General features: G+C 41.7%; 1 protein-coding gene and 1 pseudogene across 2 annotated transcripts in view; one reads left to right on the forward strand and one right to left on the reverse strand.

Annotated features, from left to right (window-relative positions):
- PIK3R1 (phosphoinositide-3-kinase regulatory subunit 1) overlaps positions 1–24733 on the forward strand; it is a 455332-nt gene that overhangs the window by 26914 nt on the left and 403685 nt on the right. The gene's annotated exons all lie outside the window — the stretch shown is intronic.
- LOC147350473 (dynein light chain 1, cytoplasmic pseudogene) lies at positions 3264–3957 on the reverse strand (annotated as a pseudogene). The gene has a single exon (XR_015148934.1). The product of XR_015148934.1 is annotated as a dynein light chain 1, cytoplasmic pseudogene (transcript).

The raw sequence follows: 24733 nt of genomic DNA on the forward strand, positions 1-24733 counted from the left end.
TAAAATTGAGAATCTTAGATGATGTATATGCATAAAAATAGCCACTTCCAAAATATCCACATTTATAATAGGTTGCCATAAATTTTATGTGCTGTTGCATATACTTGGCAATATATGAGCCCAGATTGAGAGCCATAGGGCAATATTGTAAACTAGACTTCACAGACAGGTCTAAAAATATACTAATTTTCATGTGTAATACTATTCTCATGGAGGAATTTTATTACGAATGGTCTATCTTCAATATTCATCCCTTCAGTGCACATTTGTTGAAAAGGCAAAAGAAGTCAATCTTTATTGAGGGCTCAGAAAGTACTATGTACTTTAAATAATTTATTTCCTTCAAAGTAACATTCTAAATTGTGTGTATATATAATTTTACAAATGAGAATACTAACTAGAAAATGGCCAAATTGATAATGGGGATGTGTTCACAAAGTCAGCAGAAAAGAGCAGTTGAAACAGATCCTAAGAAAAGATGTGGAAAATGGTTTTTGGAATGAATAGTTTCATTTTATGTGTCAACTTGACTGGGTCACAGGATGCCCAGATGTCTGGTGAGGCATTGTTTCTGGGTGTGCCTGTGGGAGTGTTTCTGGAAGGAATTAGCACTTCAATGGTAGACTGAGTGGAGCCCATTGCCATCCCCAGTGTGTCTGGATATCACTCAATCCATCTGGGCCTAAAAACCAAAACCAAAACAAAAACAGAGAGAGAGAGAAAGGGAGGGTTCACCCCTTATTGTTGGCTTGGTTGAGTTGGGACATTGTTCTTCTGATCATGGATTGAAATTTAGACCATCAGCTCCCCTCTTCTCAGACCTTCAGACTTAGACTGGAATTATACTACCCACTTTCCTGGGGTTTCCAGCTTGAAAACGGCAGGTTATGGGACTTCTCAACCTCTATAATGGTGTGAGCCAATTTTTTCTCAAAATGCATATGTGTATCTTGCATTATATATATATATTTACATATATATATATATCTACATATATATATATATATCAGATCAGATCAGTCGTTCAGTCGTGTCCAACTCTTTTCGACCCCATGAATCGCAGCACGCCAGGCCTCCCTGTCCATCACCAACTCCCGGAGTTCACTCAGACTCATGTCCATTGAGTCAGTGATGCCATCCTGCCATCTCATCCTCTGTCATCCCCTTCTCCTCCTGCCCCCAATCCCTCCCAGCATCAGAGTCTTTTCCAATGAGTCAACTCTTCACATGAGGTGGCCAAAGTACTGGAGTTTCAGCTTTAGCATCATTCCTTCCAAAGAACACCCAGGGCTGATCTCCTTCAGAATGGACTGGTTGGATCTCCTTGCAGTCCAAGGGACTCTCAAGAGTCTTCTCCAACACCACAGTTCAAAAGCATCAATTCTTCAGCACTCAGCCTTCTTCACAGTCCAACTCTCACATCCATACATGACCACAGGAAAAACCATAGCCTTGACTAGACGAACCTTTATTGGCAAAGGAATGTCTCTGCTTTTGAATATGCTATCTAGATTGGTCATAACTTTCCTTCCAAGGAGTAAGCGTCTTTTAATTTCATGGCTGCAGTCACCATCTGCAGTGATTTTGGAGCCCAGAAAAATAAAGTCTGACACTGTTTCCACTGTTTCCCCATCTATTTCCCATGAAGTGATGGGACCGGATGCCATGATCTTCGTTTTCTGAATGTTGAGCTTTAAGCCAACTTTTTCACTCTCCACTTTCACTTTCATCAAGATGCTTTTGAGTTCCTCTTCACTTTCTGCCATAAGGGTGGTGTCATCTGCATATCTGAGGTTATTGATATTTCTCCTGCAATCTTGATTCCAGCTTGTGTTTCTTCCAGACCAGCGTTTCTCATAATGTACTCTGCATAGAAGTTAAATAAACAGGGTGACAATATACAGCCTTGACGATATCCTCTTTATCTGTTTCTCTGGAGAATCCTAACACAATAGTAAAAAATGTGTTCACAACCAAAAATGCTGCTGCTAAGTCACATCAGTCCTGTCCGACTCTGTGTGACCCCATAGATGGCAGCCCACCAGGCTCCCCTATCCCTGGGATTCTCCAGGCAAGAACACTGGAGTGGGTTGCCATTTCCTTCTCCAATGCATGAAAGTGAAAGGTGAAAGTGAAGTCGCTCAGTCGTGTCAGACTCTTCATGACCCCATGGACTGCAGCCCACCAGGCTCCTCCGTCCGTGGGATTTTCCAGGCAAGAGTACTGGAGTGGGGTGCCATTGCATTCTCTGACAACCAAAAATAAGATTCAATACAATGGAAGCAGAGAGTTCTAAAAAATCAAGCTTAAGAAAAAGAACCAGACATATGCTGTTGAAACAAGTAAAGGACATGTAAATGGGAAGTAGAGTGAGAGAATGTCTTATCTTTCAGATGGGCTCCTTTTTCAGCCTTTTATTACACATGTAGTCAATAATAATAATTAAAAAATCCCAAAGCATTTTTCCCTTAAGATTCTTGAAGTGTGCTAGGAAATCAGAAGCATTTTAATATTATTTTAAAAATACTTTCTCCAACAAGAAAAAGAAAACTTTTATAAAAAGATTGAACTCTTATTAAAAGGTATAAATTAGTTTCCAATTGCATTTATTAGACTAGACTGTCTTCCAGTATACCCATAAATACTCTGAAGCTTCTATCTAGAATCTAACAGGTTAAAGCAAAGCACTACATCATCTCAGAGGCCTGAATTACAGTGGTAGACCTTTGAAATATGTGCATTTTTTTTTTTTAATTCCTGCAGACTTTATTAGAATCACATGGAGGACTGCTGCTCAAAAGCTTTTTCCCTTTAAGACCACCTTTAATCTCTAGAGTATACTTTGGCCAAGGCAGGGGAGGGTAAATGTCTACAGCCCAACAAATTTCTCATTAGCCCAACTTTCTCACCAGCTTATTTCCATTTTACAGCCACAGAAAACTTAAAGGAGTTATACGACACATTCATCTTCTCTTGAGGCCTAAGGCCTAGAACAGTCTATAGCAGTTACCACAGAAGGAGCACTTAAGGAATGTATTTATCAGGTTAGGGGTACGAGTTTCTCTGCCATGCATTTCTCAACATGCACTTCTGAGTAGTATTCTTCCATGTACAACAGGAGCAGGCTGGGCAAGAATGAAACTCCAGAGTGTTGAATAGGCTAGTCTATTACATTCCACAAAAACTTCAAGGAATCACCCCCACCAACCTACCCAAGATCAAGTAATAGGCCATCTTCAATAGATTATTTGAACAAACGGTAATTAACGCACACTTCAACAGATTTATTTCTTTAAAGGAATGGATTTTGAAGAGAAAAAACATGGGGCAGAGAGGTATGGAATAGAAAATAAATACAAATGTAAGCTGTTTTACTAATTGCTTTATAACCACAAACTAGTACAGAGAATGCCCTGTACAAAACACAACAAAGATTCAAAGATGGAGATGTTCCCTTAGGCAAGGCTGAAGACTTCAGTCTCTGGTATTTGGAATTTAGGCTGCAGTCCTTGTTTTTGGATGGATCACTGGGTGTGTGGCACAGTCCGTGCTTTTAACCAGATTTGAACAGGAGAATGGCCACTTGGCCCAGGTAGAAGTAGATGAAGTGTTTGGTTTCATGTGTCACATAACTACAGAAGTTCCTCCCCACGATGCAGTGCCAGGTGGGGTTGTACTTCTTGTCAAACTCCTTCTTGATATGGGCCGCAATGTCCTTCTCTATATTATACTTTTCCAATGCCTGAGTAGCACACTCCACCGAGTCCTGTTGCATCTCCTCCGACATATCGGCATTCTTGATTACGGCCTTTCGGTCACACATGGTTACCAAGGAGCAGGGGCTGGCCGACTGCAACGGTCTCCTGGGGGAGGGGCTGGCGAAGCTCACACCCGCGTAGAGAGGCGGTCGCTACCGAAGCCGTGGCGCATCTAAGGAGCCTGAAATATGTGCATTTTTTAAACAGCTTTGTCAAGGTATAATTTACATACCATAAAATTCACTCATTGCACATATACAATTCAGTAATTTTCAGTGAATTTATAGAGTTGTGCAACAAACCCCACAATCCAGCTTTGAACATGTCTACCAATATAAAACATTCCCTCATACCTGTCTGTAGTCAATTCCCATACCCAGCCTTAAGCAACCACTGACTACTTTTTTCCTCTATAGATTTATGTTTTCTAGAAATTTCATGAAAATGGAATAATGTGATATGTAGTCTTTTGAGGCTGGCTTTTTCTACATTGCATAATATTTTTGAGGTTCATTGATGCTGTAGTATGTATCAAAAGTTCATTTCTATGTGTTGATGAATAGTATTAGATTGGTTCCATATTTTGCTTATTGGTTTGAATCACTTTCAATTTGAGGCTACTATGATAAGGCAATGGCACCCCACTCCAGTACTCTTGCCTGGCAAATCCCATGGATGGAGGAGCCTGGTAGGCTGCAGTCCATAGGGTCGCTAGGAGTCAGACACGACTGAGCGACTTCACTTTCACTTTTCACTTTCATGCATTGGAGAAGGAAATGGCAACCCACTCCAGTGTTCTTGCCTGGAGGATCCCAGGGATGGTGGAGCCTGGTGGACGGCCGTGTATGGGGTCGCACACAGTCGGACACGACTGAAGTGACTTAGCATAGCATGATAAAGCTCTGATAAACTTTTATACGCAAGTTTTGGGGTGGACATAGGTTTTTATTTCTCATGGGTAGATACCCAGGAGTAGAATTGCTGGGTTGTATGGTCGTGGACAGTGGAGCCTGGAGGGATATGGTCCATGGGGTAACAAAGAGTCAGATACCACTGAATGACTGAGTGCACACATACAGAGTAAATGTATGTTAAGTTTTAAGAAATTACTAAACTTTTAAAAATGGGAGTATACCAATTGATATTCCCACCGGGAATGTGTAAGTGTTCATGTTACTCCATAATTTCTCTAACACTTATTGTCATTATTTTTATAGCTATTCTAGTGAATATGCATTGGTCTCTGTGTGTGTTAGTCACTCAGTCATGCCTGACTTTTTTCAGCCCCACGGACTGTAGCCTTCCAGGCTCCCTTATCCATGGAATTCCAGGCAAGAATAATGGAATGGGTAGTCATTCCCTTCTCCAGGGGATCTTCCCAACCCACAGATCAAACCCAGATCTCCTGCATTGCAGGCAGATTCTTTACTGTCTGAGCCACCAGAAAAGCCTATGTGTTGGTCTCTGGTTCAGATTTTAATTTGCATTTCCCTACTGATCATTTTTTATGTTGCATTAAGCCATTCATGTGTCTTTCGTGGAATTTAATTGCTTAAATTAATTTTTTGGGCTCCTTTACAGTCAGGAAGATTATTCTCTTATAGCAGTGGTCCCCAACCTTTTCCGTACCAGGGATTGGTTCTGTGGAAGACAATTTTTCCATGGACCAAGATAGGGGGTTTCAGAATGACTCAGTTCAGTTCAGTTCAATCACTCAGTCATGTTTGACTCTTTGCACCCCATGCACTGGGCACACCAGGCTTCCCTGTCCATCACCAATTTCCAGAGCTTGCTCACACTCATATCCATTGAGTCGGTGATGCCATCCAACCATCTCATCCTCTGTCTTTCCCTTCTCCTCCTACCTCCAATCTTTCCCAGCATCAGGATCTTTTCCAGTGAATCAGTTCTTCACATCAGGTGGCCAAAGTATTGGAGTTTCAGCTTCAGCATCAGTCCTTTCAATGAATTTTCAGAACTGATTTCCTTTGGGACTGATGGGTTTGATCTTGCAGTCCAAGGGACCCTCAAGAGTCTTCTCCAGCACCACAGCTCAGAAGCATCAGCTCTGCAGCGCTCAGGATGATTCAATCATGTTGGATTTATTGTGCACTTTATTCCTATTATTATTATGTCAGCTCGACCTCAGATCACCAGGCATGAGATCCTGGAGGTTAGGGACTCCATCTCAGATCACCAGGCTTTAGATCCTGGAGGCTGGGGACTCCATCTCAGATCACTAGGCTTTAGATCCTGGAGGGTGGGGACTCCATCTCATAAAATAATAAGAGTGCTTTTAGGTTCTAATTTTTTTTTTCTAGTGTGTTTGTTTGTCTTTTCATTTTCTCAGTGATGCTTTTTTAAAATTCAAAAGTTTTTAATTTTGAAACAGTTCAGTTTCTTTAAGATTTTGATTTTGGTGTCATGTCAGTGTCCCTTTGTAACAAAGATTTTCTTCTAGAAGTTTTATAGTTTTTGTTTTTCATGTCTGGATGTCCAGGGTTTTTTTAATCCATTTATCAAATTGATGGACACTTGTGTTTTTTCCACCTTTTGCCTATTATAAATATCGGTGCCGTGTACCATTTGTGTACACACTTTTTTGTGGTCATGCTTTCATTTCTCTTGGGTATATACCTAGGAGAAATTCCAGGGTTATAAGATAACTCTGTGTTTTGAGGAATTGCCACAATATTTTCCAAAGCAACTGCACATTTTACATTTCTATCAGCAATGTATGAGGGTTCCAATTTCTGTATATCCTCACCAACCCTCATCTGATTTCATTTATTATCTCCTTTCTATCTAGCCATCTCTGCTGCTGCTGCTAAGTCACTTCAGTCATATCTGACTCTGTGCGACCCCATGGACGGCAGCCCACCAGGCTCCCCCGTCCCTGGGATTCTCCAGGCAAGAACACTGGAGTGGGTTGCCATTTCCTTCTCCAATGCATGAAAGTGAAAAGTGAAAGTGAAGTCGCTCAGTCATGTTCGACTCTTAGCGACCCCATGGACTGCACCAGGCCCCTCCATCCACGGGATTTTCCAGGCAAGAGTACTGGAGTGGGGTGCCATTGCCTTCTCTAGCCATCTCAGTGGGTATAAAATGGTATCTCACTGTAGTTTTGACTTCTGTCTCCCTGGTGGCTAATAATGAGCATCATTTCATGTGCTTATGGGCCAGTTTTTATATCTTCTCTGGAGAACTATCTATTCAGATCCTTTATTCATTTTTAGATTGAGTTTTTTATGCTTTAAGTCATAAAAGTTTTGTGTATAGTCTAGATACAAGTATCATAACAGACATGCTATTTGCAAATGTATTCTCCTATTGTCCTCCCTGATAGCTCAGTTGGTAAAGAATCTGCCTGCAGTGCAGGAGATCCTGGTTCGATTCCTGGGTTGAGAAAATCTGCTGGAGTAGGGATAGGCTACCCACCCCAGTATTCGTGGGCTTCCCTTGTGGCTCAGCTGGTAAAGAATCCACCTGCAATGAGGGAGACCTGGATTCAGTCCCTGGGTTGGGAAGATCCTCTGGAGAAGGGGAAGGCTCCCCACTCCAGTATTCAGGCCTGGAGCATTCCATGGACTGTACAGTATGTGGGGTCGCAGAGTCAGACACGACTGAGCGACTTTCACTTCACCCTCCTATTCTCAAGGTTGTCTTCTCACTTTCTTTGTGGTGTCCTTTGGAGCACAGAAGTTATTTTTTTATGTTTTTGACTTTGATGTTGTTCAGTGTATCTTTTCTTTTGTTTCTTATGCTTTTAATGTCATATCTAAGAAAGTTTTGTCTAACCTGAGTTTGTGAAGATATACTCCTATAATTTTACTCCTTTCTTTCCTCTAAGGAGGGATCCAGCTTTATTCTTTTGCATACAGATATCTAGATGTCACAGAATCATTTGTTGTAAAGACTATTCTTTCCTTCTAGAATTGTCTTAACTTCTCAGATTTTTAAATCCTTACATTTACTGGGAAAAAAAAATATTGATCTAGCTTTGTTGACATCTTTGCTCTTTAAAGATAATGTGCAGGCCAAGTAAGCATGAGATCTGTTTCCATGGAGAAGCCAACACTTGTCTTCTCCCTTACCAGGTATCTTCCTGTGTGTTGAGTCCACAAGCTTTGGCCTTCTGAATGGCACCCATTATTTCTATTCCATGCTATTCTCCCTACTTTGACATTAGTACTGAATAATTCTAAATAAAACACCACCAATTAACACCTGGGAGCAACTCTCACTTCATGTTTCAGGACAACATATTTTGGGTGATGAGATCCTTGCAAAAGCGAGAGATTGCTATTAGATAGTATGCATGATCAAGAACCAAAATGGATGAGACCAACACTGTACTATAGAAGGTCAGAAAAAAGCTGAGAGCAATTGACCTGTGACAACTCCCAGGATTCAGACCTGTTTCCTGTTTTACACAGATGCAGCCACCAGCAGACCAAGGTGCTCTAGTTATAATTTATTTACATTTATTTGTTTTCATAGAGAGGACTCATTAATGACAATGATCCTCCCTCTCTCACCTGCAAAGAGGGACAGTTATGCTAGGAAAAAGTGCCAAACCATTTTCCTGTTTCTGAAGCCCCCGGGTGCTTACTGATTCCAGGTTAAAAGTGTTTACCGGTGGCCCTGTTTGCACAATTTCTTTTACCAGTAACTTCCTAGTTTTTGCATTATTATAAATGAAAATTTCTGACTGAGAGGTTACACAGGAAAGAGAACAAAAAGATGATTCCTAAGAGAAGCCAGAGTTTTTTCATTCAGTATCTATATTGCCATCCAAAAAGTAGTGATTCAGTACAAGCTATTGGTTAATACTGTAGTGACGATAGGGTATACCCACTGACTTGGGACCGTGTCACCTCACTGATGAGGTAAAACACTCACATCCCAAACAGTTCGGATTTACCACAAGGTAGCATGTAGGTAGCACAGAGTCGGACATGACTGAAGCCACTTAGCAGCAGCAGCAGCAGCAGCACGTAGGTGGGCGGGGCCAAGATGAACCAGAAAAGAAAGACTGAATGAGAACTATTAGGCACAAAGCCTGGAACATGACTAAGGTTAGTATAGTAAGTTTCCATTATTAATACTGATGAGAACAAGAAGGACAATAGTGTATCAGAAGGAAAGTGGTATTTGAGACTACTCTGAGCTGAACTGGAAGGAGAAATTCTTCTTTAACTTCCTGGAAGAGCATTTGCGAGGATTATTTCCCTCTTGAGGACACTTAATTGATCCTATAAAACTATTTAAAAAGACAGAGCTACAAAATCTAGATTACTGGAGTATCCGAAGTTTATATTTCACAGGCAGTTGAGAGAGATTTTAAAAGCCCCCGACCATAAAGTTACACCCTCCAGCTTTGTATCCTTCTTTTTCCACATAGTATCTTTTTTTTTTAATTGAAATAATGTTAATTTACAATGTTGTGTTAATGTCTGCTGTAGAGCAAGGTGATTCAGTTATACATATATATATATATATATACACACACACATACACATACATATATTTTTTCAAAACTCTTTTCCATTATGGTTTATCAAAGAATATTGAATATAATCCCCTGTGTTATGCAGTAGGACTTTGTTTATCCATTTCTATATATAATGGTTTGCATTAGCTAACCAAACTCAATCCATCTCTCTTCCCTCTCCTCCTACTTGGCAACTGCAAGTTTGCTCTCCATGTCTGAGTCTTGTTTCTATTTCATGGATGGGTCATTTGTGTCATATTTTCGATTCTAAATCTAAGTGACACCATAAGGTATTTGTCTTTTTCTTTCTGACTTACTTCACTTAGTATGCTAATCTCTAAGTCTATCCATATTACTGCAAATAGGATTATTTCATTTATTTTATGGCTTAATAGTATTCATGGGGTCGCAGAGTCAGATACAACTGAGCGACTGAACTAAACTGAGTATTCCATTGTGTATACGTACCACATATATGTATTATCTTTATCCATTCATCGCTGACACACATTTAACTTGTTTCTATGTCTTGGTGCTGCTACTGCTAAGTCGCTTCAGTCGTGTCCGACTCTGTGCGACCCCATAGACGGCAGCCCACCAGGCTCCCCAGTCCCTGGGATTCTCCAGGCAAGAACACTGGAATGGGTTGCCATTTCCTTCTTCAATGCGTGAAAGTGAAAAGTGAAAGTGAAGTTGCTCAGTCGTGTCCGACTCTAGCGACCCCGTGGACTGCAGCCTACCAGGCTCCTCCGTCCATGGGATTTTCTAGGCAAGAGTACTGAAGTGGGGTGCCATTGCCTTCTATGTCTTAGCTATTATGAATCATGCTGCTATCAACTTAAGTGTACATGTATATGTTTGAATTATAATTCTGTCTAGATTATGCCCAGGAGTGAGGTTGCTGGATCATATAGCAACTGTATTTTTAATTTTTTGAGGAACCTCTATTCTGTTTTGCATAGTGGCTGAACCAACTTGCATTCCTACCAATGGTGTAAGAGGATTGCTTTTTCTCCACACCCTTTCCAGCATTTGTTATCTGTAGACTTTTAATGGTAGGCATTCTGACTGGTGTGAGGTGGTCACTCACTGTAGTTTTGATTTGCACTTTTCTGATAGTTGTGTTGAGCATCTTTTCACGTGCCTGTGGGTCATCTGTATGCCTTCTTTGGAGAAATGTCTGTTTAGGTGTTCTGTCCATTTTTTCCTTGGGTTGTTTGTCTCCACATGACATCTATGTGCTTAATTTTTAATCTTAAAGTTGTAATTCTTTTTCTGTAAAACGGGAATAATTTTTTTTATCTCCTAGAATTCTGTGAGATTTATTAACATATTATGAGTATGTTGCTCACATGTTGTAATAAGATATAATGACTAACATCTACTAGATATGACTAAATTCCCAATGAATATGGAGGTAATAGTAGACACAATTTTTTTCTTAGCTTATAGTTTCTTTTACTGACTGTAGAGACAGCTAATCAACACTAAGACCAAACAAGACAGCTAATCTACACTAACAATATCATTACCTTTTGCTTCAAATGATTTAAATTAGAACCTTGACTGTAAAGAAAAGTCAACTGCATAGCAAATCTGTCTGAAGATATGAATGAAGTTCGATAATTGTAAATAACAAATATGTCTCACTTATAACAGAACCGGGAAAGTGCTTCTAAAAAAAAATTCCATGGTCTAATAACCTTCCCCAAAAAAGCTGCTTTGGGGTCACTCTGTAATAAAAATGCAATGGCACACAGCATTGCAGTGAACAATTGACAAATTTGAACTTTCCCCATAATGGGGAGAATTTCTTTGTTTTTGAGTATTTGTATTTTTATGTCTAGAGGCAGTCATATGCCCTTGGACTCACCAGTAGGCATGTTGAAATGTCTATCTGGAAGTCAGTAACATGAAGAAGCAGGCTTCCCTGGTGGCTCAGAGGTAAAAAATCTATCTGCATTGCAGATCTGCATTTCAGGAGACTGCCTGCAATGCTGGAAATGCAGGTTTGATCCTTCGGTTGGGATGATCCCCTGGAGAAGGAAATGGCAACCTACTCCAGTATTCTTGCCTGAGAAATCCCATGGACAGAGGAGCCTGGCGGACATGACTTAGCAACTAAACCACCACCACCAACAGGAAGAAGCAAGAGCCACAGAAAGGCACTTGGCAGTTGTGCTGGATCCAGATTGTATGCTCTACCCAGATTCACTCGTCCATGCGGTAATATAATGAAAACTGTTACTTGGGTTTTGTTTCCAGTAGACTTATATCTATACCAGGGGTTCAGATTCTTTTGGCATAGAGCTTCAAAAAACCTTCCTGAGTGATAGAAGTGTCAGTAAGACCCTTTGGACCGCATGTGAGTTTATGTTAACAAGGCTCCTAGCTGTCTTTGGGATGGAGGTTAATTGCCAGAAACAAGTCCTACCCCCTAACACCCAGAGAGGGAAGTGTGGCTGGAGATTGAAGTCAATCAAATTGCCAATGATTCAATCAATCTTGCTTACATAATAAAAGCTAGATTAAAAACTATGAACAATGAGGCTCTTTAGCTTCCTGGATAGTGAATACATTAACATACCAGGAGGGTGGCACTCCCTGGTGCTATAGAGAAAAGATGCCCCCTCTCCCGTCTACCCTGCCCTGACTTCCGACTGTGTCTCCAAAGTTTGGCTGATCCCGAGTTGCATCCATTATGATATACCTGTAATTATAAAGTGCAGCATTTTCAGTGAGTTCTGTGAGTCTTTCTAGAGAATTATAAAACCTGATGGGCATCATAGGAACACCCACTTTGGAGCCAGTTTGTCAGAAATGTGGGTGGACCCCAGGACTTTCACTCGTCTGAGGGGAGGACAGTCTTATAGGACTGAGTCCTTAACCTGTGGGATCTTATACTCAATCCCGGTAGTTCTAGAATTAACACCTTGCCCTTAGCTTGTAGGATTTGGGCTAACTCTAGGTCATTAACATCAGGCCTGAGCAGAATTGTAGCATGCCCAGGTAAAGTGGGCAACTGGAAACCACGTGCCTTCTCCAGGACTCAGATTCTGGCTTATTCTGTCCTTGAAACACCCCCAGTGATGCCTTACATTGCTCCTGCTCCCTCTAACAGTACTCCTCCTTATCTCTGCCTTTCCCAGTAGTGCACACTGGGTTCCAGCACGGCCTCCATTTGTAACCCCTCCCCAGTGAGTGCTGCAGGAGCATCGGAACTTGGATTCAAACCTATCAGACTCATGAAAACTTTGATTTCTCTAGTGGTTGCATGGAGGTTCTAGATAATACAACCTCAGTGTCTTTCAGGATGTCTTTCACCAAGAAGGAATAAGCAGGTAAACCACCCATGCTGCCTGCCACCAAGGAATTTTACAACATGCGGTGTTTGCTTATAACCTCTCTAGAGACATCCCATGTATTTAAATAAACACTGAGGCTCTGTGTGAAATTTTAGCCAACTCAGCAATGCACTGTGTGCTCACCCACTGAGTCATATCCAACTCTTTGAGACCCCATGGGCCGTAGCCTGCTAGGTTCCTCTGTCCATGGGATTTTCCAGGCAAGAATTATGTCTTCAGCATTGGCAGGCAGATTCTTTACCACTGCAATACCTGGGAAGCCCCACTAATGCACTGCTCTCCTGTTTTTCTTTTCTAGTCCTGCTTTCCAGGATTGCACCCACCCTTACTGCATTAGAATGTAAGCTTTTCCTTAGACTTTGTTTTCTAGGAAACCTGAAATAAGACAGATGTGTAGTTAGCAAAATCCTGCACTAAAAGGATCTGTGGCTGCTGGTCTGCTTGTTGTATCCCATGTCTCGTATCTGCAATGTGGACTGTGTAATACTTGTGCCAGCTTCAGATACAGGGTAGGCTCAGGTGGAATCATCTGAAAGTATATTTGGGCATTACCCCTGTTTGTATAGCACACAAACATGTTTTTATGCCCCTTTTAGAAATGTATTTGCAGCTAATAATCCTATCTCATATAAAAATAATTTAAAATTACACGCATTATAAGTCACTAAAACCTTCCTATTTGGGAGGTGATAGGATGTCTTTATTATGTAATGATAATAATGGTTGATGGCTGATGTGTTTGTTTTATTTGACAAAGTAAAAATTGCCCTGATTTTCTAAAACAAACTGCCTCCCCCCAAAAGTGTTTATCAAATTCAAAAGCTCTTGAAACCACTAGATTTCCCCATTAAAGGACAGGTCCTAACTATCTATTCTTTGGCTTTTCTTTGACCCAAATATAAGACCCACTGAGCCTGCCATTTTCCACAGCTATGAAAGGAGTAATTAATTGGGGGCTTAGGGACTGTTAGTGAACCAGTGAGGGTGAATAGGTTTCTTGTTAGATACTCATTGGGGATACAACAGGGAAATTATTCACTAGATTGAGACTATGAAAAAAAATTATAGAAGACATCTTTTTCACACAGCCACCATCTCTTCCTACATAACTCATGTAGAAATCAGTTACACTGTAAAATATCAGATAATCAGGTCACCTGTGTCTAATGTTAATAGGACAGTACATTTTCTGAGTCCATATCTTCCAGAGCTCTTCTGCTAAATGAGACTATAATTGCTTTCTTAAGCGCGCGCGCACACAAACACACACACACACACACACTTATTGGGGAACCAAAGGAGGGAGATTTCTGGCCATAGTGGAGTGAAAAGTAGGCTAATATTCTCCTAACAAAAAGCATAAAACTGGACTAAAGAATGCAACCATTTCAGTGCTCTGGAAATTGACCGCAACAAAGGCAAATGACAAATTGAAAAGGGTTTCTTTAGGGAAAACTGCTAGAACTTCAAGTGAGAACAGTGGGAATCTTCAGTTGAGATGCCTGTAGCTGTACCCATCTACTCTCTGGCTCCAGCTTACTTGGTGCTAGTGTATTATCTGGAGGCAGCCAGCTGTAAAAACCAGCAGCCATGGTTGGTTGACATGATTTGGAGCAGAGAAAGTCCATACCTAGCAGTGTTGTCCGGAGAAGGCAATGGCACCCCACTCCAGTATTCTTGCCTGGGAAATCCCATAGACAGAGGAGCCTGGTCGGCTGCAGTCCATGGGGTTGCGAAGAGTCAGAAATGACTGAGCGACTTCACTTTCACTTTTCACTTTCATGCATTGGAGAAGGAAATGGCAACCCACTCCAGTGTTCTTGCTTTGAGAATCCCAGGGACTGAGGAGCCTGGTAGGCTGCCGTCTATGGAGTCACACAGAGTCGGACATGACTGATATGACTTAGCAGCAGCAGCAGCAGTGTTGTCGATGAAAGAAAGAAACCTGGTCGACAACAAAAGAGCTCTGCTTGCCCGAGGTTGCAATCTCAATGAGAATGGTAGACCAGCCATAAATTTTAAAAAGAGCTCTTAGTGAAAGTCATAGAAGAGATTTAAATGCTCTTCACACATCCTGTATTCATACTTTTCTGACCACTGCTCCAGCACTTGTGCCTGGAAAATCCCATGGATGGAGGAGCCTGGTAGGCTCCAGTCCATGGGGTCGCTAAGAGTCAGACACAACTGAGCGACTTCACTTTCACTTTTCACTTTCCTGCATTGGAGAAGGAAATGGCAACCCACTCCAGTGTTCTTGCCTGGAGAATCTCAGGGACGGGGGAGCCTGGTGGGCTGCTGTCTCTGGGGACCCACAGAGTTGGACACGACTGAACTTAGCAGCAGCCATGTACAGGAGAGACCTGAGAGGTCCTGGCAGAGGATAGAATCTGAGGCAGACTTCATAAAGCCTGAACTTTGAATGCGCTTGTTAATCCACATACAGATCCACAAGGAAAGGGTAGGTGCCTTATAATGGACATTTAAGCACAGCATCTGCTCCATCACTGGCTGACCAGTCAACAAAAGAGATACTATGCAAACTCAGGAACAACTCTAAGTGAAAAAATAAGAATAAAAAATTTAAGCAGAGACATCAGTGACTGCTCATAATTGGAGAGATCAATTCCACAAACTGAATCCAGGTGAGTTAAAAAACAATCTCCATGAATCTGAATCCAGATTTGCTACAGTGTTTTATATAAAATATTCAACTTTCAACAATAACAAGAACACAAGCAAAACATTCAAAAGAAACAAAAAAAAAATGTAAGCCTTACTTGCTATATTGGCATTAGCAAAGATTTAACTTATATGCAGAGTACATCTTGAGAAACACTGGGCTGGAAGAAGCACAAGCTGGAATCAAGATTGCCGGGAGAAATATCAATAACCTCAGATATGCAGATGACACTACCCTTATGGCAGAAAGTGAAGACGAACTAAAAAGCCTCTTGATGAAAGTGAACGCAGAGAGTGAAAAAGTTGGCTTAAAGCTCAAAATTCAGAAAACGAAGATCATGGCATCCGGTCCCATCACTTCATGGGAAATAGATGGGGAAACAGTGGAAACAGTGTCAGACTTTATTTTGGGGGGCTCCAAAATCACTATAGATGGTGACTGCAGCCATGAAATTAAAAGATGCTTACTCCTTGGAAGGAAAGTTATGACCAACCTAGATAGCATATTCAAAAGCAGAGACATTCCTTTGCCAACAAAGGTTCGTCTAGTCAAGGCTATGGTTTTTCCTGTGGTCATGTATGGATGTGAGAGTTGGACTGTGAAGAAGGCTGAGCGCCGAAGAATTGATGCTTTTAAACTGTGGTGTTGGAGAAGACTCTTGAGAGTCCCTTGGACTGCAAGGAGATCCAACCAGTCCATTCAGAAGGAGATCAGTCCTGGGATTTCTTTGGAAGGAATAATGCTAAAGCTGAAACTCCAGTACTTTGGCCACCTCATGCAAAGAGTTGACTCATTGGAAAAGACTCTGATGCTGGGAGGGATTGGGGGCAGGAGGAGAAGGGGATGACAGAGGATGAGATGGCTGGATGGCATCACTGACTTGATGGACGTGAGTCTGAGTGAACTCCAGGAGTTGGTGATGGACAGGGAGGCCTGGCGTGCTGCGATTCATGGGGTCGCAAAGAGTCGGACACGACTGAGCGACTGATCTGATCTGATCTAACACTATAACGAATATTATAAATGCATTCAAAGAATTAAAGGAAAATATCAGGACAATGTGAAAACAAAAATACCTAGCACTCAGATCTTGGTTTCTAATACTGTTATTCAGTTAAAGGATGCAGGAATCCTTAGAGCAATGGCTGAGACTGGAAATATACAAGATGAGCTTGGAGGAACTTGTGGTTTAAGAAAGTACTTAAAAAGCAAAAAATACTCTCAGGGATTCTAAGTTCTCATACACAGCCTAGGTTAAGCCTCCAAAAATTCATTAGACGATCAGCTGGGTCGTATGGTAGTTAGACCCAGGGATCCCACTACTGGGCATATGCCGCAAGAAAACCACAATTCAAAAAGACTCATGTACCCCAGTATTCATTGCAGCACTATTTACAATAGCCAGGCCATGAAAGTAACATAGGTGTCCATCAACAGATGAACAGATAATGAAGATGTGGTACACATGGGCAATGGAATGTTGCTCAACCATAAAAAGGAACAAATTTGAGTCAGTTCCAGTGAGGTTGATTAACCTAGAGCTTGAAAAACGAATATCGTATATTAATGCGTATGTATGGAATCTAGAAGAATTGTACTGGAAAACCTACTTGCAGGGCAGAAATAGAGTTGCAGACATAGAGAACAGACTTTTGGACATGGAGAGGGAAGGAGAGGGAAGGACGAACTGAAGAAGTAGCATCGACACATATACTGTCTCGTGTGTAAAACAGATGACTCGTGGGAGGCTGCTCCAGAACACAGGGAGCACAGCCTGATGATCTGTGATGACCTGGGCAGAGGGGAGCGGGCCAGGGAGGCTCAAGAGGGAGGGGATATAGATATAATTACGACTGATTCACACTGGTGAATGGCAAAAACCAACACAACACTGTAAAATAATTATTCACCAATTAGAAAATGTTTTTTAAGTTCAGCTGTTTTCTTCTTCTCCTTATCTGTGACTCTTTTCTCCTCTCTGTTCTACCAAACATGAAAATCGCGATGGTCCTCATCTCTCTTAGGAGGAATTTGTCCACTTTTTGATTTCAGTTTGTCCAATTGCTTTGCATTCTCAGCTCTCTGACACATAAAATGATAGTGATTTTATAAATTATCTTACTTTTTAGTGGGAGTAACATTTTCTTGTGACTGTCCACATCCTAAATAGAGATGAACTTTCTCTACATATTTGAAATAGTTCTCAAATTCTTATCAAAGTGATCTCCTAAAGTTCTGTCATTCAGGTTTTTCTGCTGGAATCTTCTCTCCACTTATTTGCTTGGAAATTTCCACTTATTCTTCAAAACTTCAGTTACCTTTTACTTCTAAAAGAATTCCTGGTTTCTCAACTTCTGTGGACATCTAGGGCCAGAGAATCCTTTGTTGTGGAGTCTCTCCTGCGCATTGTAGGGTGTTAAGCAGCATCCCTGGTCTCTAAAAACTAGGTGTTGGTTGTACACCACACTCCTTCTCTGATTGTGACAACCAAACTGTCTCCAGACACCCCCAAATGTAGAGAGCAACAGGCATGCCTTGATCCTTCTGGGATCAGCGCAGGGGGCAGTCCTTATTTGCTCTCATTCTCGTGTTATCTTGGGTCTACTTATCACGTTAGCACTTATATTTTGTTTTATGTGCCTGTTTCCTCTCTCTGTCTCTAACACACACATTTATATCAGGTGAAAAGTAATTATTATTTCAAAACCTCGGATGCATTGAAGAAGGTGAATGTTAAGAGGTAGAGAGGTAGGGAGAGAGTTGATGGCTGTGATGATGTAAATAATTTGAAAAGGCTGGGGAAAAAAAGCTAAAGATCTGTATGCAAGAAAAGGGAAAGATCCAGGGGAAAGTTTGTGTGTATGTGTATTTGTGCATATGTGTGTGTTGGCATGGAAATATGACGAGGAGGGAATAACCCCCTTCCTGGAGAGGGCTTTGAGTTGGAGCCAGAGAACTTAGAGAAAGTAATGGAAAAAGGATGGTGAGGAAAATAATGTTTGGCAGTCAAAGTTGTAATTTGAAGAAGTTAAAGAGGTCTAGTCAGGATTCTTGTTGAGTTTTGCCATTTAGCATAAAACTGACATTCTCATTCTACCCAAAAAATCGTTATCATTGTGGAGTTGGATTTGCTTTTATAAGGTTGCAGAGGAAGTTCCAAGTTCTGCTTTGAGGCAGACAAAATGTTGGTAACAGTGCTGGAGTGGTGTGATGTATACAGTCACCTGTTCTTACTTGGTTTTTTGTGTATAGTCTTCATGCTTTGGGTGCCAGTTGAAGGCAAGATGTGCCCCTGGTATAGAGCAGAATTCACTGCAGATAGTATACTCTCAGGATCTGTTGTGCAGGACCATGGATGAGAAGTAGCTTCTCTTTGAGGGATAATGCAATGATCAGTGAATATTATTCTCCTAGCAATGGGGAAAAGTAATAACCTGCCCATGCAACCAGGGGAAAAGAACTCCTGAGTATTTCTCATTCTCAGATATCAGGCAAGGACTGGTACTCTTGGGATATAAGGTAGTAGTGGAATAAAGAGAAGGAGGAGTAATATTTATTGAGAATTTACTAACACTATATCAAATTTAAGATTGAAAGATACACCCATAAGTGTCAATGATAATTTTAATGTCAATCATCATTTCTAAAACACATGCAAATTTTATAGATTTAAATATGAAATAAAAGTTAATATTAGAATTGGAAATTCTGGTGAAAAATTGTTTCTGAAAGATATAAGGACAGAAGCTGATCAAAAGTATCTAAGAAAGAATGAGTGGGGTGAACCTGAAAATCATATTCTAGAGATCTAAATGGGGGAAGAAGAAAAATAAATAGATGTCTCATTCCAAAGTATTCCATGATGTTAACATAACCCACAAACTGTGAGGCAGGAACCAATTAAAACATTCTAAAGTGCTGACAAGTCCTTCTGTACCAGGGCAGCAGTTTGAATGGGTGCCATACTGTTTGAATACCAAGCAAGACCACTTCCCTTTTGCTATACAGCTGTGGTCAGAGAGGAACAGTTCCATGGGGAAGGGAGTGGAGGAGGGGATATAGAGAAAGAGTTTGTTGTTCCTGAGAGGACAAAAATCTCAGCATGCTGGAAGTCTTTCCATCCCTCCCCATCTCCACCCCACCCCACAAAAGCTTGGGAACACCATGCTGAGAGGAGAATCCACAAAGAAGATTAAGAAGAAGGAAAGCAGACAGGGGATCTGGACATCTGATGGAGGAGAGTGAGCAAGGGTGGTTAGAAATGTGGATTTGGAAACAGGGAGCTTGCATGTGAAGCCTGGCTCCATCCATTCAGCCGATGTGACTGGGGCAGCTACGTAGCCTCCCGCAAACCTCAGTTTTCTCTTCTGTGAAACACAGATGATAGTAGTATCTGCCTCACTGGGATGGCTGTAAGATTGTCAGCCTACTGACTGGCACTAACTTAAGTACAAGATAAGCATTAGCTGTGGTTATTCTTAAAAAAGTAGCATGCCTCTTAGAAATGGATAGAGATATTAATATATAAAGTAACCCTGTGTGCATGGCTGAGGAATGTCTATATAATTAAAGAAGGAAGGCAGGTAACCAGATGCAGAAGACATGACAAGCACATTTGTTGACATGTGGCCAAGAAGCCAGGACAAACTCCCCTAGAACAAGATTTTGACCCTCTTTGGAAGAATGTGGTGGCAAGTCATGAATAGCTAAGGGCAGAATTACAACTGGGCTTCCCCAGAAATTGCTTGTCAACTGCAGTAAGTGACTGTTTCTGATTGGAGTAATATTGCACATAGACATTATCCTTCAGTGGTGTACCCACCAACATCACTGTTTTACAGAAGTGATTTTTGACTTTGCACAACAGAATCATCTAGGGAGATTTTAAAATTATACAGATTTCTAGACCCTACTCCAGACCAATTGAATTGGAATCTCTGGGAGATTCAGGCATCTGTGTTCCAGTGGGCAACTAGAACTGAGAATCGTTGCCTTAGAGCTGTGGGTCCCAAGCTGAAGTGTGCGTCATGACCATGTGGAGTGCCTATTAAAACACAGGATGCTGGACAAAACTCCCAGACCTACTATTATTCATTAGGTCATCCTTCTGTTATTCATTATGCTGAACTCCACCCTTAGATCTACTGTTGTTCTTTAGGTCTAGGGTTGGACCCAAGTGCCAATGTCCTTCAGCCAAAGACCACCAGGAACACAGCTGTAGTTAAATAAGTTGGATTTATTATTTGCTGCCAGGAGGAGAAACACACACCTCAGGGAACCATGGATGTGTCAGGGAGAGGGTGCTCAGAAGACCCTGCTGTAGGCTGTGGGCTTCTGTTGAAAGACTTGAAGGAAGGTTCAAGCAGGAGTGAGTCTGCTCTCAACTGGTTGCTGCCAGAAAAGGGGAATGATTCCATGAGTAGATATCTCAGAAAGTTTTATCTTTAGGGAGGGGAGACTCACAAGAGGATAAGCTATACTTGGAAGAGAAATAGAAGCCGCTCATTTTGGCCAAGAGAGGGGATGTTTGGTAACTTGTGGGCTGCACAATGACCTTGGTTTTGTCTGTATTTAGATAAGATTATGAAGTGGCCTTGTTTTGTCTTATTTTATCATGGTTTCAGAGTAACCTTGCATGGGATTGGTATTCGGTGAGATTCTTTTCTGTTCAGTAGAGGAATAACATGGCCCATGGAGAGTGCCAGGCCAGCTTTCCAGTGTCAGGTATCGCCCTTTGCCCCTTTTTTTCCTTTCTCACAAGTTCCAGGTGATGATGATACTACTAGTCCAGAGACCGCCAGACTTTGAGAACCACTGTCTAGGAGGGTAAAGAGACCTGAGACCTGTGTTTGGAACAGGTAGATAATAAAAAATGCATGAACACAGCCTTAAAAAGCCAGGGCACAGAGTTTCACGGCAACAACAAAAGAATAGCGTAGCCTGGCGGACGATGTAGCTTGGGGAAACTGAGTCCAGCGCGGATGAATGCAACGCAGCAGCTTTAAGGGTGGATGTGGCCAGTGCATCTGGTTGTGTTCTTCCTCTCCGGTTCCACCTTCCACCTCAGGGCCTTTGGCCCTGTTTCCTTTGGTAATGGGCCCATTTTTGACCGTATTCATTCTTCATGTGTCCTTTGATAATGTCCCTCTTTCAGAGAGGCCCGGACCCGCACTCAATCGGATTCCCTCTTCGTCACCCTCTTCTCTTTCTTCAGTGTACCAATCACGATTTACAATCAGATATTTTTACTCTTATGATGGCTGATTTAATGTCTGTCTCACCTGGTGGGCTACAGTCCATAGGGTCGCCAAGAGTCAAATGCCACCGAGCGTGAATTCCCCTGCTAAACTGTAAGCTCCCTATGGGTAGAGCCCATGCTTAACTTGCTGACCTCTGTCTCTTTCCCTTCCAGTACTTTTCTGAAAGACACACTTCCTTCCACAGCATGTGCATATCACAGATGAGTCCCTCTTCCCTCTATCCAGCCCAATCCATACTGCATCTTTAAAAAATTACTTATGGCTTTGGCTTGTAAATGATGCTCTTCTCTGTTTTTCATTGCTTATATAGATCCTATCCAGCACTTTATATTTTTCTCTGATTACTTCCATGAAAAATATAAAGTGTTTGGTGAAGTCTCCATGAGCAAAGAAACTTGAGTTTCACATCTAACAAATCACGATTTGTTGTCAAGCTCTCCCTGTCTTGATTCAATCTGGCGGTGGTTCTTTGAGCTGCCATTTTATGAAAGCTAGAAGGGACTATCTTTAAAATAAAAATTTTCCTTCAGGCATGGCATGTGTTTGAGACATAGCTTGGATTTGTTGTTTCAATTAAGTGTTCTGACACACTTCCCTTAACCCTTCTTCTGGGGCTGGGCTTGCTGCAGCAGCCTCCTTGGCGATGGATCTGGGACAAGAGGAGAGATTTTGCCAAAAATGAGATCCAACGGAGCCTCAAGAGTTTTAAATTTCAAGCCAAGCTGGGTCCTGTTCAGATCTGGTTTAGCTGGCTCCTGGATTCTGAATGCACATGCTTCAAAATGCTCATAAAATGGTAACAGAAGACTCTGTGGACATCAAATGGCACTCACTGAACATCACTTTAATGAGTTAAGTGAAATGAAACAGGAACATATGGATTCCATTGTCCTAAAAATACACAGGGGTTTAAAATAAAGGCAAATAAATAAGTTCCTTAGTGACATGTGTTTTGGGGTTTGCTGAACCAAACACATTGGAAAGTTCTCCAAGACATCTATCAAGTCTGAAATGCAGCTGGCTTCACCCACTCCCTCATGTGTGGTCAATAATTTCGTATGCCCACTCTTCCCTTGCACTCACAAAGCCATTTGGTCTCCTAAGATGGAGCCAAGCTCACTGTCATTAGTATATACAGATGTGAACAAAGCTCTGTTTTCTCAGAGCCTTGGGGAACATGTGTTCCCCAAGCAAAGATAAGAAATGCTTTCTTTTCTCTCTACCCCAGTCCATCCTCCTTTGCCTTGTCTTACTTTCTCTTCCAAAGTGTTGCTGCTTCCCTGTACTGGACAGAGGGGTGGTCAGTGGGCATCCTAGATGGGACTGGCCTCCAGTACAGGCCTGCAGGACTCGGAAACTTGAACTGATTGTTGATTGTGCTGATTCCTATAGGCCCTTGAGTGTCCCTTAACTGTAGACCCTTGGCGCCAAGTATACACACTTGCCATGTGTGTACACACACTCCCTTTGTCTGTTCCTGCCTCCCAAGTACCCATCCTTGCAAATGTGAGAAGGGCTTCATTCCACAGTTACCCATTTATACTCACAGACTTCTCGAGTAGGCGAAGTAGGTATTTTTGACTTTTTGTATGAGCATGGGCCTTATTTTCCTGTGGTATGTAATATACCTTACCACAACAGTAGAAATGGTTCTGCTGCCTTTGTCTCAGACACATGTTGAAGAGAGCCTTTGGCCATATTCTGCAGGCTGTAAAAATCACTAGCCCCGGAAAAGCTTCAGAAAAATTATCGCCACCTCTTCAGAAAAGGTAAAATGGACATCTGGGATCCCTGGAGGCTTCTAGGCATCTTGTTTCCCTATGACTGTACTGCCTCACAACTCCAGCAAGTAATTCTATCCAGGCTGGACCCAAGGATCAAGAGCCTCTCTGTACAATGTGATCCCCAGAGAAGCTTTGGGCAGAGGGTCTCTTGTTTTGCTTCCTTCCAGGTGAACAACTCAAAACAGGGGGCTGTCCCTTTCCTGAACAAAGTAGCTACAGAGAGGCAGTCGGCGCACACTGGGGTGTCATCTACAAATTGTTTGGCTTGTGGGGCTGAGTCACTCATCTGATGGGAAAGAAGTGGCTGAGATTCCTATGCTTTGTTTTGGTTTGGTGTTTCCTGCTCTAATCTTTTCTCCTTCCAACAACTATTTCTTGTTCCCTAATGCTTTGTGACTTGTTTTAAAAATATAATGTTTTTTTTTTTTTTTGGAGGGGGGTGTCAAGAGAATAAGGGCATGGGGGAAAGGGTGTTAGAATGTTGGATAAGGAATAAAAAGTTGGCTCAGATGAACAAGAAGAGACCAGTTATCACTAAAGGGGAGTCACGAACGACTTTGTGGTCCTGGAGCCCTGAACAGTTTAGTAGAATAGGAGTCATGTTCATTCTTGTCAGAAACAGTTAAAAAGGGGATCAAGAATGTATTGAAGCAGGATAAATTCCTCTTTGTTGCAACTTTAGTCCTTGTTCAGCAAATAAAAGAGAGATTTGAATGCTGAGGGTTAAAGGGAAGCCTGTTCCTCTCCCTTTAACATATAGAAGAGCTGAGAACATTTTCTCCTGACATAGCATGACCCCTGTCAGGCTCCTAGTCAATAAGACAGAGTGAGGTCTCCTGGTGTGAATCCCCACTACACACAAAAATGTGTTTAGAGACTCTCTACCTCTCTGTCCATGCACTGTCAAGCTTTCTAAGATCTCTCAAGATTTTCAGAGGGACATTTGCATAATTACTCTTCCTGGCTGTTTTCTGTCCCTTGCTGTTGTGCAGAGTGGCTGCAGCTCTTCCTCTCTCCCTCACTTTCTAGTTGTGCATTATGCTCATGGCCAAGGCCAAGGCCAATTTCTATAAAGTGAAAAATGAAATTCAGTTTAACCAAACAAGTGGTTGGGTTTAAGACTACAAAAACAGACAACCTTGTGCATCCCCTGGACACAATCTAAGAAAGACTTAAAATGTTCTCTTTATTCTTATTCAAAGAATGACTAGACAAGATTCACCAGGGACCATTTTGGGGAGCGTTCTTTCTTGGTTGGCAAAGGGAAGGGGGGATGACCTCATAAATTTCCTCCATCCCTAATTTTTAACGACTCTTTATGAGAACATTAGCTTTGTAAGCTTTTACCCCAGGGTAAGCTGGTGCTCTTTGTGGGGAACTGTTTACATAGCT

The sequence above is a fragment of the Bos grunniens genome, chromosome 20 (genome assembly GCF_055505025.1).
Source record: "Bos grunniens cultivar Pamir isolate PY7600 chromosome 20, Bosgru_T2T1.0, whole genome shotgun sequence".
NCBI lineage: Eukaryota > Metazoa > Chordata > Mammalia > Artiodactyla > Bovidae > Bos > Bos grunniens.